Genomic DNA, 19,287 nt, shown 5'->3' with positions numbered 1-19,287 from the left:
TCCTGGTACTAATCTCAGCCGCTCTTGGGTGTTAGTGTCCTATTTTGTTACTTTATGTTCCCCAGATGAATGCAATCTTTCTGTGTCTATCCCGCTCTTTCTGACTCATTTCGCTTAACATGATACTTTCCATGTAGTACCACTTGCATGTAAATTTCATGACTTCATCTTTTCCAACAGCTACATTTTGTCTATTACTTGGGTTTCGCTGCTCTTCAAGTTGGGGTTTCTTACTTTGAGACAACACTGTAGGTAGCCTTTGTAAAGCTCACCGTGTCATTCTTTCCTAACACATCCCTCCTGCTGCAAGGTAGAGGGGATTCTTACGAAGCAAATGATTAGATACATTGGAGGTAGTAAGAGTTCGGTCCTGACTCAGAGATTTTGCCTGGTGGAGAGCAGGCCTGGCGTGCTCAAGGCTGTGAGTTTGATCCGTCACACCATCTGGACTCCTGGGTATGGCCCCGGGTGGCCCCTGAAGACCCCATCACAGCTGGGTCTGTTTTAACACTTAAGAGAAATTAGTACATGAGATTTCCAATTAAGACCTGATTTTCTAATGCTGACTGTTGATTATTTTCCCAAATCCTCCTCTGCTTGATAACTTGTTCTCTTGAAAGCATCTTGATTTCTTTTTTCTTTGGGTCCACAGCCTGAGTACATTATGCACTAGTTGGTATCATGGAGCTCGCAGCTTTTTTTTTCATTTTCCTTGAATTGTTTTAAAGAGTTATTCCTTTATTCTTAACTTCAGGAGAGAATTATTCTTCCCATCAAAATTCTGATACTTTTCACAGTGCCATTGCTTTCAAATTAAATACAAATTTTCCATTGAGATAAAGGACCCCTTTTGCGGCAAGTTTTAGTCAATATATTAGTTAATCATTAAGTTGTCCTTAGGATCTCTACAGGCATTAGGTTTTGTTCCATTTCTGAACTTAAAATGTAAAAAGAAGTTTATCAGTTCCTTAGTCACCGTGGGGGAAGTGGAAATGTTCAGATCATGCTAGGTCTTGAATTGTCCAAGATGACTTCTTATTCGACTCCAGTGTATAACAGAAGGTGTCTTTCACTTCTTAAATAGCATTTATCGTTTCTCCTTACACCCTGTCAATTTCTTGTTGCATTTTTGCTGCTTACGTATTTATTATATGGAATGGATGCGAATTGGTCCACTTCCTTTTTTGGGTGCATAATGTTCTTCTTGGTTCTGGGTGTGGTTTGTGAAGGTAAGCCCCACTCGTCCTGTTCCTTTGAGTCTGTCCCTGCAGTGATAGCTTGCGTGAAAGGGCAGATCTATAAGTACAAAGCTGCAAGGTGAGCGAGAATCCAGTGGAGAGTAATAATTGCTGATGTATTTTGGATGTTTCATGTGTGCCAGAGTTCCGTGAAATGTCTCTCTTTTACTTTTTCCTTCTTGTATTTAATTCTTCCTCTGGCCTTATGACTCGATAGCACAGTGGTAGGGCATTTGCCTTGCACACGGCTGGCCCAGCCGACCCGAGTTTGATTCCTCAAACATTCCATGAATTTTTATATTTGCAAAACATTCCCTGTATATAAAGGGTATCTCTTTTATTATAACATAAAATCTTTATTCCTACTTGAGTCTAGTAACATGGTCATAATAGAGATGTTACTTTTGTAATTGATCTTTGTATAAAACATGCTCTTGAAATAATATCAGGAAATCTGGAGTAACATATGACAGTCTCAAAAATGATTTTCGTTCATGCAATTTTTTAATTTTTTCCACTGAGTAAAATTCTTATCAGTACATAGCATTGATAAGCTTGAGATCACAGACTCCATCTACTTAAGTCATGTGACCCTGAATTAAAAAATAAAATCTGATCTAGCATCATAGGGCTGGACAGATAGCACCGCAGGCAGGGTGTTTGCCTTGCATGCAGCCGACGCGAGTTTGATTCCTCCGCCAGTCTCGGGGAGCCTGGCAAGCTGCCGAGAGTATCTCACCCCCATGGCAAAGCTTGGCAAGCTCCCCGTGATGTATTCGATATGCCAAACACAGCAACAACAAGTCTCACAATGGAGAAGTTACTGGGTCCACTTGAGCAAATTGATGAACAATGGGAGGACAGTGCTACAGTGCTGGCCTTATGACATTTCTTAATAGGTGAGGAATCTAAGGAGGGGGAGGTGAAGGCACTTTATTGTCATGCAGCTTTTAAGTGGTTAAGACTGAGAGCCATCTGTTAACTCCCATCAGATGCTTTTGGGTGTTCAAAGTAGCAAGGGAATTCTAACCTAGGATCATTGGTAGGGAGCACCTGGGGTAGCAGAGAAATCTATGCATTCTGCTGTTTCTTTCTTTTTTTTTCTTCTCTTTTTTGGTCACACTCGGCAATGCACGGGGGTTACTCCTGGCTCTGCATTCAGGAGTTATTTCTGGAAGTGCTCAGGGGACCGTATGGGATGCTGAGGATTGAACCCAGGTCGGCCACATGCAAGGCAAACGCCCTCCCCGTTGTACTATCTCACCAGCCCCCAAATCAGGACATTTTCTTAGAGTGGGATCTCTAACTCTGGGGGGAGTTTGAATCTGCAGGGAGAGTGGGTCTGTAGTGTCAGGACAGGTTTGTCTGAACTGGTCTGGGGGCAGAAGGTATGGATTAGAGCCGTAGTGGTCAGAGAGCCTGCTTGGCCAGGATTCTGAGTACGGAACCGAAGGCAGAAGGATGTGATTGTGTCTGTGCTCCATGGAGACAGGAAAGGAAGGGGTGTGTGAGGGGAACGCTCCCAGGTCCTCTGCAGGTCAGGACCAATCTAATCAGAAAGTAGGTCCCTGTGCCATGTGAGTGCTTGGCATTTTGTCTCCTTGTGTTTTGATCTGTCTTCGGCAGCTTTGGCAGCGAGGACACTGAGTTGAGCTAGAGTTGGTTTTCTGCATTCCTGTTAACGCGTGCACCTTCTGTCTTTGTCAGCTTCACTTCCTGTCCCTTCCTTGTGTCGTGGATTTACCTTTGACCCTACTTGATGCCTTTTCTAAAAACCGGAAATCTCTCATGTGAAATTCTAATTCCGTATCAAGCTGGTTTTCGAGGTACAGGTCCCAAATTCGCAGAATCGTGGCAGAGGAATAAGGTAAAGGTAAAGGCCCTCCCGTTGATCGTCGATTTGCTCGAGCAGGCCCAGTAACGTCTCCATTGGAGACTTTGTTGTTACTGTGTCTGGCATATCAAATACTCTCGGTAGCTTGCCGGGCTCTCCGAGAGGGGCGGAGGAATCGAACGCGGGTCGGCCATGTTGGCCGCTTGTAAGGCGAATGCCCTACCTGCTGTGCTATCACTCCAGCTTCGGCAGCACATATACTAAAATTGGAACGATACAGAGAAGGTTAGCATGGCCCCTGCGCAAGGATGACGTGGCAGAGGAATAATTCTCATTAAATGAGGGAAATGAGATCAGAGTTCTGAACCAACACACTGATATCAACAGGCTTGCGTAGCTATCTAGGCAGACTAAACAAATTGTCAACAACATGGTCCATCTAGGGAAGAGTAACGGGTGCACAAACAAGAGAGGGAAGTTGAGGCTGAAAGGAAACCCTGTTGGTGTGGCTGCCGTGTGTTTTTATTTTGCTAGGAGTGGGACTAGAGTTGTAGACATGGAAGGAACAGAAGCATGTAAACAAACTCCAAGAAATAGGTAATTTGGCCATCAGGAATTTTTTTTTTTTTTCGCCTCCTATGTCACTGTTAGTGTCATCATTTTTATCAGTCCCTGGGCTTTTTTTTTTTTTATCCTCCAAAGTCAGCAGTTGTATGGTGCTTAACAGTTCTAAGTTAAATCAGTTTTAAATACTACTCCCAGGCGATCCCTGTTTGGAAGGGCTAATCCTCCCCTGGGCTAAACATGTATTAGAGAACAGTCTGACCCACTCAAGCTTCTCTGACACTTTTCCCTTTTCAAATCTCTCTCATCTTTTTCTGTCATCTGCCATCTGTCAGATATAAAGAAACGGCAGAGGGAAATTTCTAAGAAGAAGTTCATTTTCTTTGAGACTACACACTTGAATTTGAATTTATTATCATTTCTAAAGGTATCTGTTACATTTTTTGCCCCCAGAACAACTTAGTTGTGAGTAAACAAATGAATTCCAGTGTTTTCACTTCCCTTATTCATAATATGATCCAGAATTTGTGATGTTCTGTCTAAGCACTGAGTTCATAGGTATTTTTGAACTCTTTGAGTGTATGACAGAACAAATGCCTGGAAATTAATTCCATGTAAGTGAAATTTTTTTTCTTTCTCTAGGAATAGAACCACTGCTCACAGAATTTCCTTATTTTTCTGTTTCAAATGATTAAGACTTGACCAGGTCATTAACTCGGTATAATGACAGTACATTTGAAAAGATAATTATCATGTGTTTACCACTTGACCAGGTATTGCATTTGCTATTAAGATCTATCCAAAGATCAATGAATATTTCCCAAATCAGCAAGTACCTAATATTGATAGCAGTAATTCAGAATACCCAGTTAGAAACACAGAGTTAGTTGCATCGACCACGTGGATGAGATTTGGATCATCTTCCAGTTCTGTGTTCTGGGGAGTCCTGTCTTGTCCAATGTGCCCTCTCCCTCTGGGTGAGGGGACAGCTGAGTGTCCGAGCATGGGAGTCGGAGGTTACTCAGAGTCCCTCTCGAAGTCTCTGTGGCAGTACAGTAGAACGGTCACCTTGTCAACAAACATGCCCACTGCTACCGTCAGTGCCCATGTGGAAAGTATGAGCCTCAGATGCCGTTTCTGTGTTACTCTGTAATCATGGCTTCCAGGAAATCAAATTCCATATTTAAAGAAAAAAATTTATCGGAGATGGAGTCCTCTTAAAAAGGCTTGACTGAAGATCCCCAAAGTGGCCTTGTTAGAAGTTTGAATGGCTGTGGGATCATCATCCTACCAAGGGAAATCTTTTCACATCCGAGGACAGTTGGAAAATCTTACATTATAATTTTGACTCGTGTCAATTTCTTCAGGAGTGATCGATCGTACCTGGGCACAGTGGCCAAGAAGTGAGATGCTGTACTCAAGATTTTCTTCCATCGTCATTCACATTCACGGGGATTGACAGAAAGACCTGACTCAGCTCTAACTCTCATCTTCTGAGATTCTCTCGCACTCTCCCCAGACAGAGGCAGCTGTGACGTTCACAGCGCATTTCTTTTGAGACAGTGTGGGAAAAAAAGTGGAGTTTCAGTCATCCGCCTATTTCCATTTTTGGGATTAAGATCCTTCTTTGGTTAATTGCTAAGCTATCCTCCGTTGGTTTGGTCACATGCGATTCTTTGGGGCTGCCTTTGGACAGACCGTGGTGGCTGCCAAAGGGACCCTTTGCCTCCCCATCAGGGTAGAATGAAGGCAAGTCCCAGAGCAGAATTTGAAGTAAGAGTTTATTAAGCAAACTGACAGCCCAGCTGTTCTTGTAAGTTTGTGGAAATCCTTAAGTCTTATTGCAAGATTAAATTAGACCTTCCCCAGAAACCTTTGCTCCAGTCAAAGGAGACAGTGTCATCAGCCTCAGGCAGTGAATCCTCTACCCAGTGGAGAGGGGACAGTGGGTTAGGGATCGAGCAAGAATGACATCCTAGTGGGAGGCCAGTGTTCTGGTGGTGGCTGGGCTCTGATGGGCATCCGAGCTGAAAGCGTGCAGTCTTCCGGAAGCTTCCCATTGCTCTCATGTCCTATGGTTCATTTGCTCATGCTTATGTTTATTTTATTTTCAATTTTTTATGTTCAATATTTTATAGAGACTGGATCTTATGGCTTTGGGGGACCCCTGGCTGCATCTTAGCCTGTTGGTGAGGGCCTGGTGGTTCTGTGTGTGGGTGGCAGTGCAGGGCTTTCTCCCGGTGATGACACACAGTGACTCAGGGATTTGCGCACTCACACTTGAGCTCTTCCTGCCTGACAGATGGCTCACCTTCTCACCTTGAGAGCCCAGTTTCTTTTTTTTTTTTAATTTGGCTTTTTGGGTCACACCCGGCGATGCACTGGGGCCACTCCTGGCTCTGCATTCAGGAATCACTCCTGGCAGTGCTCAGGGGACCATATGGGATGCTGGGAATTGAACCCGAAATTGGCCGCGTGCAAGGCAAACGCCCTATCCGCTATCCTATTGCTCCAGCCCTGAGAGCCCAATTTCTATGATTTCTGCAGTTCGTTCAGTACTTGAGGGTGGCAGTTAACGATTACTAGAACACGTAAAAATCCCTGTCTCAATAAGGATGCTCATTTACAAACCCACGGTGTTGATCAAAAGTAAAAAAGAATTAAGAGGTGGCAATAATCACCTTTGGAAGACAGTCTTTCTGACTCAATATTTGCAAAGAGTGACAGTTTTTGACGTATAATTTAAATTATTGGCCCACTTTTTTTTTTGTTGTTGTTCTATGCTCGACCTAAAATGATTGCAAAGTAAATTAGTAAAGTGTTACCTTGCTCCATTTGGAACTTGGCTTATAATCTAAAGGGTCTACTGTCCCAGCACGTACCTGAAATGTGTATAGAACCACTTTATTGTGTTTTTTTTTGGGGGGGGGGGGGAAGCACACCTGGTGAAGATTAGGCTCTGTGCTCAGGAATTACTCCTGGCTCTTTGCTCTGGAATTAACGCCTGGTGGGGCTCGGGAGACCATACTGGCTAGCGAGGATCGAACCCTGACCAGCAGTGTACAAGGCAAATGCCCTGCGTGATGTGCTTTGTCACTCCGGCTCCCTGTTCGTGTTTTTTAAACTTTTGGAGGCAAGGAGCCTTATCCAGGAACCTGGGATGTGGCCCCGAGATGACTTTGGAATCAGTGATTAATTGGAGAGAGCTGCTGGCCTGTATTTTCTAACTGCCCGATTCAGAAAAAGTTGAGAACATCTCTGGGCTGACAACTTTCGTAACCTGGACACATGCTGTCTGCCCGAGGCGTCGTCCCAAAATATTAGTCACTCTGTATTAAGCGTTTTTCCAGGAAAATTGTTGTGTCTCCATACATTTCAGGCCTTCTCCGAGACCCTATTGCTCCTTTGCTTTTCTTCATCCTTTGGACTTTCAGTCAAGTACTGGAATTTAATGTTAGGAATGTGTCCCAGTCCTCGTCTCATCGATACATGGACTTGGTCAGTGTTAAGTGATTGTTAGGCAGGTAGCGGAAGGAAAGGGAAGACAGCCTGGGGACGCTGCTCGCCATCAGCACAGAGACCTGCCCACCGGTTCACACCCATAAATATTTGAGTGTTTCAGTGGAAAGCAGGGAGCTTAAATTGCAGAAACATTTTCCCCACTGAGCTGGAATAGCGATCGATTACTTCTGTCTTGCTGTTGAGGTTTGATGGTTAGGATAGAGAAAATGATGGCCGGGTGATGGACAAAATGAAACGTAGTCAGTTAAATATGTTAAATGTGTTAAAGTTTGATGTGTTTGTGGCTATTTTGAACTTGTTGCTTTTTAAAATTTTTTTTTTTAACTCTCTTATCCAGAATGGGGCTGTCCTGAAATGTGAGGTTTTGGGAGAGTTAACTGCAGTGCATTCTCAGAGAACCTAATTTTCACTGAAGGATTGTAGAAATGAAATTTTAAAGTATCCCTGACAGTACATCCTAAAACTAAAAGATCACTGATATGAACAGCAGATTTCACTATTGATTCCTACCTGGGCAGTAATTGTCAAGTTGCAAAACTTGCAAATGCTGGTTTTAATAAATGCCTTGAAGTCAGTATCCCAGTAAAAATATTAGTCAGTGCTAGGGTGGGCATTTATCTTTTTAACTTTCCAAATTCGTTCTTCTATAACCATTGAAAGAAAGCTCTGAAATTATTTCAGAGTGGTTGGTTTTAAGAAATTGCTTCAAATCCTCCCATGATAAGCCATCATTTCTCTACCTGAAATGTGTGCCTGGCTTGTCACTTTTCTCATTGAAAAATGACCTCGTTTGAGGAAGGGAGAATAAGCTCTGAATTTGGATTGAGAAGCACAAATTGAAAGGCACTCAAGTCAAGGTATGCCATTAAAGAAACCTTAGAGTAAAATTAATTGAATTTTAACTCGTTCACGGTAAGGTTGGTAAGGATATATTATAACAGCGTATAGATGAGATTATGTGCAAAGTTCACTTATTTAATGTCTAAAAATTTTTGTTTAATGGTTCCCCCCCCCAAAAAAAAAAAACCTGAAAAGTTAGGATCTGCATGTGCAACAAGTGGTGTTGCTACTTGGTAAAGTGCATACTTGGTAAAGTGCATAATCCAAGGTGGCCTTCCGGGGTCAGCCCTGGATAGTACCACCAGAAAGGAAGTGAGACAAGTCCAAAACAGTGATGACATTGACATTGTGTCTGTAGTAGTGCAGAAGTTACCACAGTTACTTTAGGGCTGCTGGGGATTGTTAGGATGGATTATAGAGGGCTTTCATAGGAGGTGCCACCCTCGAGAACATCATGCGATGACTGGAATGGGAAGGAATGGGAGTGAAGACAGATGGTCCGCAACTACACCACCTCCGCTTTGCTGATGACATTGTTTTAATAACACCAAACATCAGCCAAGCGGCACAAATGCTGGCCGACTTTGACCGTGAGTGTGGAAAGGCAGGACTACAGCTGAATCTTACGAAGACAATGTTTATGAGAAACAGCCTTGTTCCTGACGCCCCATTCGCTCTCAATGGAACGACCATCTCCGAATGCAACAGCTATGTGTACCTAGGTCGAGAGGTCAACATGACAAATGACCTGGCACCTGAGCTGCGCAGGAGGAAGAGAGCGGCTTGGAACGCCTTCAAGAACGTCGAAGAAATAGCTAAGAGGACGAAGAACCTCCGGCTCTGGGCACATCTCTTTGATTCCACTGTTCTTCCTGCATTAACATATGCCTCAGAGACCTGGGCCCTACGCAAACAAGATGAGAACGCCATTCAGGTCTCCCAAAGAAGAATAGAAAGAGCTATGCTTGGAATATCACGTTTCACTCAAATGAGAGAACGAATCCGGAGTTCTGACATCCGTCGACGATCAAGGATCAGGGACGCTGTCTCATATGCCAAGGTGTCGAAAATCAGATGGGCTGGTCATGTAATGAGATTTAAAGACGACCGCTGGACTAGAGCTGTTACCGACTGGATTCCATGGGATGTCAAAAGACCGCGTGGCCGCCCACCTTCCAGATGGTCAGACTTCTTCGTCAAGATCATGAACGATCGGTTTGAGGCCCTTCATGTTCCCGGAGCAAACAGATGCCATTGGGCTACACTAGCACGCGACAGGGACAAGTGGAGACGTTACTAGCGCCCGCTCGAGCAAATTGACGACTAACGGGAAGTTAAGTGATTAAGTGATTTTGGAACACACCCAGGTTACTCCTGGCTCTGCACTGAGGAATCACTCCTGGCGGTGCTTGGGGAACCATATGGGGTGCCGGGGATCGAACTCGGGTCGTCCGTGTGCAAGCCATGTGCTACCCGGCTGTACTATTGCTCCGGCCCCTTAAGCTGTGTTCTGAAGATGAGTTCTCATCATAGATGGATTCAGAGTATATATTGGGGACCTCTCCTGAGCTGTGGTCTTGGATACCCTCTTCTGTAAATAATGGCGGTGGGGGAGCAGTATGGTGGTTTTGAGTAAGGGAATCAATAAAGAAAGGTTAGAATGAGGTGGTTCGAGATTACTTGGGTTCAAGCCTTGGCCTCAGCATTTTTCATGTTTTATTATTTAAGTTATACAAGCTACCAAGAGTATCCCGCCCACACAGCAGAGCCTGGCAAGCTGCCCGTGGCATACTCAATAGGCCAAAAACAGTAACAGTGATGGTCCTCATTCCCTTGGCCCTGAAAGAGCCCCCAGTATGCCATCGAGCTACACTAGCATGTGACAGGGACAAATGGAGATGTTACTGGTGCCCACTGGAGCAAATTGGTGAACAGTGGGGTGATAGTGATAGTGATAATGATAGTGATATTATTTAAGTTGCTCATTGCCTCTTTGTGCCTCGGTCTTCTCATCTGTAAGATGAAGATATCAGGGCCCGAAGGAATAGGGCACAACGCGTATAGGGCATGGGCCTTACACGTGGCAGGCCCGCGTTCATTTCCAGCATCCCATAGTGTCCCCCAAGACCCTCTCCAAGTGTCTCCAGGTGTGGCCCCCAAGCAACAACCAAAAGATGGAGGTATCGGAGTAGTGTTGTGGGAGTGAAAAGAGATCTTCTGTTTAAAGTCCCTTCTGATTCACCGGGTCTTCTGTAGCGAAGAACTTGGGTTAAAGATGCTTTCTTCTTCTTTTTTTAAATTTTATTTATTTATTTTGCTTTTTTGGGTCACACCCAGCGATGCTCAAGGGTTACTCCTGGCTCTGCACTCAGGAATTACTCCTGGCACTGCTTGGGGGACCATATGGGATGCCGGGGATTGAACCCAGGTCGGCCCCGTGCAAGGCAAATGCCCTCCCCACGGTGCTATTGCTCCAGCCCCCAAAGAGGTTTTCACTTGCTTGAGACCGTGAAGCCGCGCTGGTGGTGAGTCCTGGACTGAAAACCATCCTCCCGCCATTTCTTTTCCCAGGGAGCTCCCGAGTCAGCTGCGCGTTCTGCAGCAAAACCCAAGTCATTTGGTTAATTGAAAGAAAAGCCAGTTAGAAACCCCAAGCCGGGCAGCGGGCTGCATCTGAGAAAGGGGCGGGCGGCTCCAGATGTTGAAGGAGAGGATGGAGAGCGGGCAAGGAGGGCTGGGAGAGTTTCTGTCGGGTACTGACATGATGCTGAGTCAGAGGACTCGGAAGGTGCATTGAGTTCATCTCCTGGACGAGGGTCCGAGTTGCTTTCGCTGATGTTGAGAGCAGTGGTTTTCCAACCACCAGCCCGGGGACTGTTGACTGTCTGCAGAACTTCCCTGCCGGTCTGCAAAGAACTTTCTGCTGCTTGGCCGACAGGGGTTTTCAACCACAGAACCGGAGACCTGGGCCAGTGTGCAGGTAGAGAGGGTTGAAAGCTGGTGTCGTAAAAGGATAAGGGTGGCCCAGTCACACGGTGGCTGGTGAACTGCCTTGTCTTCTTGTCTGTACATTTTATGGTATTTATTATTATTATAATTATTATTATTAATTACTTTTGCTTTTTGGGTCACATCTGGCGATGCACAGGGTTACTCCTGGCTCTGCACTCAGGAGTTACTCCTGGCGGTGCTCAGGGGACCATATAGGATGCTGGGAATTGAACCCGGGTCGGCCGCGTGCGAGGCAAACGCCCTACCCGCTGTGCTATCTCTCCAGCCCCTATTATTATATTTTTTAGCCAAAATTTGAGTTCGGGTGCATGGAAATGAATCCCACCGTGAATACGCAGTGTGAGTGGGATGGAGAGTTTCCTTCAAGAAACATATTTCTCAGCTCTATCAGAAAGTTAAAAACCCCAAACTTGCTGAGCCTGACTTCTATTAAATATAATTGGATACATATGTGACGACGAAGCAAGTTTTCTCTGATTCAAAGTAACACACACACACACACACACACACACACACACACACACACGATAATATACCCACATGCACAAACAGATGCATATTTAGGATATTTGTCCCAGAAACCACTTTGCTTTTATTTTGCTACATCTCAGCGGGGCAATACCCTTTGCTTTAATTTTTTTCCAACCCTGACGAAGCAGAATATTTTGTTTGGCTCTTTGGAAAGGCACCAGCGCATGTAGTTAAGACCTCATTTACTTTATCTGATGAAATAGTCTCTGAGGAATGTGTATTTTTGTGGAACTCCACCGAGGAAACGGGGTTTAATACAAGGTCATATTTAAAGATTCTGATTCCTGTTTTTTTTTTTTTTTATGAACAGTGTATATAGCTTCCCAATCTGTGGTGTGTATTTCTGTGATTTTTCTTTTTTCCCTTTTTGGTTATCCTTCATGTTGACGCTGTGAGGGAGAGATCTGGACTCAGGAAGACATTTCTCCTTTGTGAGGTACCTCCCCTCTGCGTATCGTTTGTCAGTGCGCTTAAGAAGAACACAGTCTGAAATAAGACTTTCATGTCGTGTTCTCCCTTTCTTCCTCCCGTCATCGCTCATGTGCCCCCCCCCCGCCCCATCTTTAGAAGTTTTTTGAGAACAAGTTCTGCTTGGATGGAATTATTTCTCTAGGGTCAGTGTGTGACTGTAAGATACGCCCAGTCAAGACCATTGGTCTGTTTTACTTCTTGGCTTGTTCATGTATTCCCTTCGTCCTTGTTCATTCACCCATCCCGCGGCCATTCACACAGCATTTGCAGGCAGGCAGTGGATACTCTAAGTGCAGTCAAAGGAACGAGGTCACCTAGATGTCCCCGTGTCTCACACGTTTTCATGTGGGCCAGTTAGCTGGAAAGAGATTGACTCTTTGCGGAATGAACTGACTTTTCGTTCTATTTCTAAGTGTGGACAGTGGAGCTGTGTACCCGGGAATCACCACCATCACAAATGAATGACCGAAATAGGACATTTATGGGGCTGGGAGCTAACGTAATGAGTAAGACGTTTGCCTTGCATAGGGCCGACCCAGGTTTGATCCCTGACACTGCATATGCATATGGCCCCTCAAATCCCGACTGGGATCACCCCTGAGCACAGAGCCAAGTGAAGGCCTGAGCACCACACCACTGGGTATTCTGGGTGTTACTCCCCGTCCCCTACCCCCCCCCCCCCCCGAATAAACAAAAAGACAGGTATAATAAGTGATGGCTGGGTCTAGGCTGGCACAACATGTCAACAGGGTGGCAAATCTTTTTTTTTCTTTTTTAATTATTTGTCTTTTGGACCATACCTGGTGATGCTCAGGGGCTACTCCTGGTTCTGCATTTAGGAATTAGTCCTGGCAGTGCTCAGGGGACCATATGGGATGCCAGGGACGGCACCTGGGGTCTGCCGCATGCAGGGCAAATGCCCTACCCGCTGTGCCATCTCTTTGGCCTGAGACACACTCTTTGCCACCTGGCTGCGCTCTGTCTGTCTGTCTGTCTGTCTGTGTCTCTCGTTTTTGAATGAACTGTCTCCCTTCCTTCCCTGTTGTCGGTCCTGTTGCAGTGTTTGGGGATCACACACGCTTGGCTGGGTTGCTTGTGCTCGCTGTGGTGGTGCTTCTCTAGGGGTGGTGTAGCAGAGCGCTCATGCTTTGGTGTGGTGTCAGGGGCCACAAAGGGCTGGTGCCAGGTGGCCCGACACATGGGCTGGTGTCTATGTTGCTGTGTTCTCTCTGGCCAGGTGCAGACAGTCCGTGGATGATATGCTCAGCTAAAGGTCTCTTGTTCTGCCTCCCTACAAGGGACTTGTTCAAACCCTTTTCGCCTACCAACTTCTCACCGTCAGTCCTGCTGTTAGGTTTATGTTTTCACGTTTCTGCTTTTCTCAGTTGCATGCAGCGCAGCTGAAGGAAAGGCCAGGTGACTGTAGGAGCACCTTTGCGGGCACTATGGATGCAGTTCCGAGCAAAGAGCTGCTTATGGGTGTCAGCCCCTGAGGAACTGGGAGGTTCTGCTGCTGAAAGCAGGCTTACTGTTTTTCTTTCTCTCGTTCTCTCTTTCTCTTTCTTCTTTCTTTCTTTCTTTCTTTCTTTCATTCTTTCTTTCTTTCTTTCTTCTTTCACAGCATAGATATTTTGGTTAATCAGTTATTGAGCTGTTTAATCTTTTTTTTTTTTGGAGGGGATGAGTGAACTGATTCCTTGAACTCACATCTTTGACTTCTTCTTTATAAGTTCTGTTTTTCTTCGTCTCCTTCATTTGGGCTGGAAGAGAGCGTAGTGTGCAGGAGAGAGCTTGTGCTGTGCATGTGGGAAGCCTGGCTTGGAGTGTTGGCAGACCTGGTCCCTGGAGCACCATGGGGGCACCAACCTGGGAATAAGTGACCCCAAATACCTGACTGCTGTGATCCTGCCAATAGTCCACCCCCCAAAAAAAGTCCCCTTGTTTTTGTTGCTATATATTAGAATGAAATGGTTGAATTAAAAGTTTACTGTGTAAATATGTGTGTATGTAAATATACATACATGTATGTACACACACACTATACATATGTATATATGGCTTTGTCCTTAGTATCATTTCTTTACCAGATATTTTAATGGATGATATAGTACTAAACCAATTTGCACCATGGGAAACAGTTTTGTTTAAGCTGTTTTTAAATGGACTAAACTAAAATATTTACCGTCTGATGAGAATGGTCTGAGCACTCTTCCTACCCCAACACTTTAAAATTTTAATCGGATGGGAAAGTCTTTTAATTAGGGATAGACTTTACAAATTAATAAGTTCCTTTATTATTTCTAGCCCCATAGCCAAATACCAAGTATCCCCCACTCATACCGTCTTATTATAACTCTATTCTTGGATAATTAAAAATCCATTCATGTATCCAAGACTCATAGAGCCAGAAATGATTGGAGGGACTTTAAAAAATAATTATCTTTTCATAGTTGATGAACTGTGGTCACACTGTGGCCCACTGGATCCAGGAGGCCCAATTCTGGAGTCCTGCACAAGCCACCAGCTGTGTTCAGGCACAAATGACACAAGAAGACCATTTACCTTTTCCTGTTCCTGCTTCTGCGTTTATTTCTGTGCCCTGCACCTAACAGTGACAAGCAGGCGGAACCTGCCAACCAAGAAACCTTTTCTCCACATCTTTTCAATTGCTTGGGGCAGGTTTTCATCCCCTGGTCTCCCATCCTGTCTCCCTATCCTTTACCGTGTACTTTAGGGCTTCCTGTTTGGTTGGTTTTTGGTTTTTTTTTTTTTTTTTTTTTTTTTTTTTTTGCTTTTTGGGTCACACCCGGTGATGCTCAGGGGTTACTCCTGACTCATGCACTCAGGATTTACTCCTGGCGGTGCTCGGAGGACCATACGGGATGCTGGGAATCGAACCCGGGTCGGCTATGTTGACTGCGTGCAAGGCAAACGCCCTGCCCACTGTGCTATCGCTCCAGCCCCGCCGTTTGGTTGTTTTCCGAGAGAAATAAGCCTAGACTTTGACCTGGATGTCTTAGAGCGTTCACTGCATAGAACGAATTAACTTCGCTCTGAGGTTGTCTAGTGCAGTAAATAGCCGAGTACCGCTCTTGGCCGAATTGAAAAAAATAATCACTCAGATGATTTTCTGTAGTGTCTTTAATTATCTTGTAACACCGGTTGTGGGCTGCTTCACTCACTTCGTCACATCTCCCTAATTCCCTGCTTAGCTCCCGCTCTGCTAAGAAGTCTCTCTGTTGACTGATTCTATTGGGACGTCAGCCGTCTTCTGGTTCTGTGGCTTCCTGAGATGCCTCGATTTCATTGATACAGGGGTAATTGCCGAGTTTGATGAAAGCAGTTATGTGCTGGGAAATCAGGGTTTTTTTTTTTTTAATCAAAAAAGAAACATATACACCAGATATTTTCTCATAAAAAAAATCAAACCGTTGCTTTTACTCCCATGAAACCCGTCCTTCCCGAAGCTCAGATGGACTTGTAACGTGGCCAGTCTTGTCTGTGGGTCGGACCTGGACCATGGCCGCCCAAATCCACGCCAGGAGAAAGGTGGCTGGCAGCTCGTGCATGGTCAGTGCTGGCTGCCACCTCTGTTTCAGGCATGTCACGGGAGCCTGGCAGCTGGGTTTGTCATGCCACCCTAGTAGTAGGCATGTCAGGACTCAGTTCTGTGAAAATAAAAGCAGCAACAAAACTGCTGTTCAGAAACCACATGATAAGAAATGTCGTGGGTACCGAGAGGGTGACCCATAGCATTGACATGCGTTCTTGGCACCTGGAGTCCCTGGGTTTCATTCCTAGCGCCAGGACCAGCAATGATCCCTGAACCCTGGGTGGGGGGAGTTGACCCCAGCACTGCCAAATGTGCCCCAGAAGCCAGAAGAGAAAAAGAGAAGGGAGAAGGTAGCAGCAGATACTGTGCCCAAGAGGATGTTGAGGTCACAAGGGAGGGCTTTGATGTACGTGCTAGGAACCTCTCCCAGCTGGCTCACTGGACCCATGCTTGCAGGGTGCAGAGCAGCTAAAATGGCAGATGGGAGAGCAAAGTCATACGGTCACTTTCTTTATTTGTGCTTATATGCATATATGTATATAAACTCCATCCCTCTCGGAGAGCCCGGCAAGATACTGAGAGTATCCCACCTGCACGGCAGAGCCTGGCAAAGCTACCCGTGGCATATTCGATATGCCAAAAACAGTAATGATAATGGGCTTCATTCCCCTGACCTGAAAGAGCTTCCAATACGCCATTGGGCTACACTAGCACATGGCAGGGATGAATGGAGTTGTTACTGGTGCCTGCTCCAGCAAATCGATGATCAATTGGATGACAAGTGACAAGTGATGTACATATATGTATGTGTGTGTGTGTGTGTGTGTGCACGCACACACACGTGTATATATATATATATATTATTGAATAGATTGCCTTCTACTTTATACACCATCCAATGTGGTGTGCTACTCCTGGCATGTTACATTACTGGTAGGTAGTGTAGGAGATGTTGTATGGCCACAAATGTGGCCATATGCTCCAGGAATTCTAAAAATTTACATAGGGTGATATAGCTAGAGTTAAATTCTTTACTGGATGATGACTTTGGGGTGTGGAGGCATCTCTGTGGTAAGTTGCTTTGTTTCTTTTCCAAGATTTATTTGTGAGTGTCTGAATTGTTACCAGCTAATGAGCTTATATGACGCCAGAGGCAGTTTGTGGGTATGTCTGCCAGGCTACTGGAAGAACAGGAAGATGGGGGGAGGTCGCCTGACTCTGTGATTTAGAACTCTCTAAGAGCCTGAGGATTTTGGTCACAAAACCTGCTACCTCAGTTTTTCAGCAGATTGATTCTCATGGATGTGGTTTGTCCTGAGCCTGTAGAGATCAGAATAGGAACACTTTGTAAAGGAAAATTCCAGCATATTTTTTTAAATTTATTTTTATAAACTTGTGTATGATGATTTATTACAGTCAGTATTCCAACACCAATCCCACCACTATTACACCTTCCCACCACCATTACATTATTTCCAGTTTTTCAAACCACCTCTCCCCAGTTTTTAAACCATGCTGCCCCAATAGCAAGCCATAACTGATTTATTTGGTATTTCTTGTTATGAATAATTTGCTAAAAGTGATCAAGAAATACTTCCATAAAGAAAAGTGTGTGAAGATTGTTGTTTCTCACCTTGGAGCCATTAAGCCTTTTTATAATAGACTATAGCCTGTTGTTACAGGTTAAGCCTTGTGTGTTAATAGTTTTTTAATCAGGATTGGTTGCCTTCTACTTTGCATCCCATCCAGTGTAGTGTATTACTCCTGGTGTATCAGTGGTGTAGAGTAGGAGATGCCATACTCTACACGTGTTCCAGGTATTCTAAAATTTTGATGGGATGGCGCAACTGGAGTTAATTTTTTTAATTAGACGGTGACTTTGGAATCCGGAATCAACTCTGCAGCTTGTTGATCTCTTTTGAGATTTATTTATTTATGAGTCTTTGGATCACGGCTGGTTAATGAGCTTATATGGTGCTAGAGACATTTCGTGGACATGACTGCCAGCCTCCCAAAAGAACAGGGTGGAGGTCAACAATTCGCAGCTCTGTGTATGAGAGCCTAGAGATTTCAGCCACAAAACCCACATATCTGAGATTCTCAACAAATTCATTCCTGAATGAGACTCTTCGCAAGCCTGTATGGAGTGTGGCCATGAGCATGGCGGTGATTGGGTTCCGGCGGTTTTCGGCTGTGGACACTCTGTTTGGGTGGGTGGTGGGCTCACCCATCCCCGCTTCAGGCACCCTGGATGAGACTCAGCCTGGCATGGGGTCTGGAGGCATCTCTGTAGCTCATTGATCTCTTTAAATATTTTATTTTATGAGTCTCTCTGCAGCATCGTTAAAGGCATAAATGTAGGTCGGGATGTGGCGTAGTGGTAGAGCACCTGCCTTGCCCACATCAGGTGCTGGGTTTGATCCCTGGCACTGCAAAATATGAACAGAAAAGAGCCATCTATGTGCGCCCTTTCTTTGCACAACTGGGTATGAGAAATGGAAATGAGTCTGCACAAAAACTGGACTTGAAACTTCATAGCGTCCTTCCAAATTGTCTGGATAAAGTACAAAGGGGGAAAAATCACACTGTTTTCTGTCAGCATAATGCTGTTAAGCAGCCGTGAAAAACAGTGACCACTGGAGGTCTTCAGCCTCTCGGGTGGATCTCAGAAGCATTATGCCAAGTTGACATGAGCAGTCGTAAAAGGCTTCATCCATTATGGCTTGGTTCTGTGACATTCTTGAACACAACAGCACTTCAGTGGTGGAGAGCAGGCATGTGATTTTCAGTGGTTAGTGAAAAGGAGAGAAACGCCTTTCAGGAGAGCAAAAGGCAGTGGGAGGGGGCGGTGGTACTCCTCTGAGGCTTGAATGTCGTGGTGGCTTTAGTGAGTTGGTTCAGCAGTTGGAATTCATGGAGTTGTACATCCTCTTCCAGGAGGCCTGTGATTTGACTCCGCCTCTGTAACTTAACCAGGTTGTATCTTCAGAAAGGCTTCAGTGGAGAATCAAGGTAAGGAGTCGGGACTCATGAAAAAAAGAGGTATACATCCTTTAAGCAGGAAGTAAAGTCATTCAGACAGAGAGGAGATGGGTTTGGCCCTTTCTGTCTGCAGAGAAATGAGCATTGCACCAATTGGCAATGGTCAATGCAGCATTGTCAAACTCACGCTTGGTACTCAGTGGACTATTGCCATTTCTAGACAGACTATGGTATGTCTCCATATTGCAGTTCGAGAAGGACAAAGTAGTAAAATGGTAGGATTATGTCATAATCTGAGACTTTTAATTACTCATTATAATTACTTGGTGTCACTTCCACTAGGAAAGTTCTTTCAGGTTGCCTGTTTTTGGTTTTTTTTTTTTTTTTTTTTTGGCCAAAGGAAACAACATTCAGACTCAGGGGGTGAGAATGGGTGAAATCCGATGAAAAGAAACTTGTTCCATTCTTAGAAGAAAGGATTTGGCTCCGGTTCAAAAGGTGCCCACACCCCTGGGTCCACGTCTAACTGGTGCCCATGTCTTTGGGTCCATGTGCTTGCTGACCTTTGAGTCTCAGCCTTTTACAGGAAGGCAGAAAGCATCATGGCTTTGGAACGTGTGCTTGTAAAAACCTAAAAGCTTGGCCACGCTGCCTCTATAGGGAGACATACCATAGTCTGTCTAGAAGTGGCAATAGTCGACCGAGTACCAAGCATGAATTCTGCAATGCTGCATTGACCA

The 19,287-nt window shown here is 45.0% G+C and overlaps 1 protein-coding gene and 1 pseudogene across 1 annotated transcript in view; both read left to right on the top strand.

Annotated features, from left to right (window-relative positions):
- CDKAL1 (CDK5 regulatory subunit associated protein 1 like 1) overlaps window positions 1-19,287 on the top strand; it is a 691,294-nt gene that overhangs the window by 231,873 nt on the left and 440,134 nt on the right. The window lies entirely within an intron of this gene.
- LOC130040527 (uncharacterized) lies at window positions 3,311-3,409 on the top strand (annotated as a pseudogene).

This window comes from Sorex fumeus, unplaced genomic scaffold (genome assembly GCF_029834395.1).
Source record: "Sorex fumeus unplaced genomic scaffold, SorFum_2.1 ptg000094l, whole genome shotgun sequence".
NCBI lineage: Eukaryota > Metazoa > Chordata > Mammalia > Eulipotyphla > Soricidae > Sorex > Sorex fumeus.
The sequence above is the reverse complement of the archived record's forward strand: the minus strand, read 5'-3'. Positions and strand labels throughout refer to the sequence as shown.